Here is a 2,066-nt window from a genome sequence, read left to right as displayed (position 1 = left end):
AGAATTTTGAGAGAAGCAAGAAAGGAACATAATTTACAGAATTAAATTTGGATTCCAGATGAGGTGGCTACAGTAGGTTGAAGTTGGTAACAATGTTGGACACAACAAGAAACACCCGATACACCCAGATTCTTCTTAGTGTTTCTTGGCACAAAGATCTGATATGGCAACTAATTTTGGGTGGCAAAGAGCTATCTTGGAAAGAATTAAATGAAAGAAAATCAGAGTCCAAACTAATTCTGCATGAGGAGCAAACTGAGAAAGAATTGAAACTAATTCTTGGAAAACTTGATTTGGGCAGCCGAAACCTTACCTTGTTTTGCAGATTTTGTGGACCCAGAAAGGAAGAAATTCTTCTCCTCTAATTAACCATGCCTTCTTTCCTTCTTTTACTATGGAAATCATAATAAAATCAAAAAATTTGGGCAGCATAAGGAGTAGATGGCTGGTGGTTGCTTAAAGCCTATCCAAAGGAGGAGAGATTCTATACCAAATAAAAAGAATGATATATAGAATAAAATCATGGGAAAAATACCACCTTAACCCTAGCCCTAGCCCTATTTAAGGATCCTAAAACACCAGCAGGAGGGGAGGAGAATCATCTTTGAAAGCTAGAAATCAAGCAAGGAGAGTTTGGAGTATCTGGAAGATTTGAAGAGAGGATTCATTCGGCTCTGCAATTCCTTCAGAGTTTTTAATTCTTTCTCTTGTTTACTTTGCATTTATTTTCTAGAACTCATTGTTAGGATGATTTTGGAGTTTTATTCAAGTAAACTTGAGTTTGATTTTGATATGATGAAAAGTTAAATTTCTAGCTAGGGTACCTGATGTAGCTTGGATTTAATTTCAATTTCAGAATCTTGTATTAATTTTCTTTGTTAATGCAATTGTTTGTTATTTGCACTTAATGCTTTTAAGTATTATTATCTTTGGTACTTGATTGATTTTGATTTATAATTGGTACTGGGAAGGAAGATTATAAATTGGAGTTAATAACAAACATCATCGGAATAATAATTGGAGCGGGAGCAGAAGATTTGACTTGTGGGATCTTGAAAATAATCACTGTGCTTATTGAACTAATTAAAATCTATTTTACTATTGGAAGATAGATTATAGATTTTAATTAGTATATTTAATAAGACTCGAGAAAGATTATTAAATAATTTAGGATTATTTATCCTTGCATTAATAATTAAATTTGGATTATTAATCGGAATAGCTGGAATTGATAATTGGTCCAAGTGAAATCAGATATACCCTAGTGCTTTATCAATCGAATTTTGATTCAGCTTTCATTGAGTTCTTTAGAGTTAATTTTATTTTCCACTGTCATTCAGTTTCGATCGTTTAGATATTAGTAAAATTAGCATTCATTTTTGGTAATTAAACTCAGTCCTCGTGGAAACGATCTCTTATTTATCATTATATTACTTGAGCGATTTCGTGCACTTGCGAAATAGGCTATCAACAAGAAATATCACTACTAGACCATTAGCCCACTTATAAATGCAGGACTCTTCTCCATTCTTAACGAAGCCATACGTCTTGATCATCTTATCAAAACGTATGTTCCAACTCTGAGATGCCTGCTTAAGTCCATAAATGGACCTCTATAGCCTGCACATCTTAGACTCTTCTGTGAATGTAAACCCTTCAGGTTGTATCATATACACCTCTTCATCCAGCTCTCCATTTAGAAAAGCTGTCTTCACATCCATCTGCCAGATTTCATAGTCCAGATGGGCAGCTATCGGAAGCATAATCCGAATAGATTTGAGCATTGCCATAGGAGAAAATATCTCGTCATAGTCTATACCATAACGTTGATGATATCCCTTGGTAACCAGATGGGCTTTATAGGTTTCCACCTTTCTGTCTGTGCCCCTCTTCCTCTTGAAGACCCATTTACACCTTATGGATTTTACTCCTTCGGGTGGGTCAACCAATGTCCACACATCGTTGATCTTCATAGACTCCATTTCGGATTTCATGGCCTCTAGCCATTTTTCAAAGTCAGGTCTCTACATTGCATCCATGTAGGTGATCGAATCTTCATCATTTTC

The sequence above is a fragment of the Elaeis guineensis genome, chromosome 6 (genome assembly GCF_000442705.2).
Source record: "Elaeis guineensis isolate ETL-2024a chromosome 6, EG11, whole genome shotgun sequence".
NCBI lineage: Eukaryota > Viridiplantae > Streptophyta > Magnoliopsida > Arecales > Arecaceae > Elaeis > Elaeis guineensis.
Note: the sequence above shows the minus strand (reverse complement) of the source record.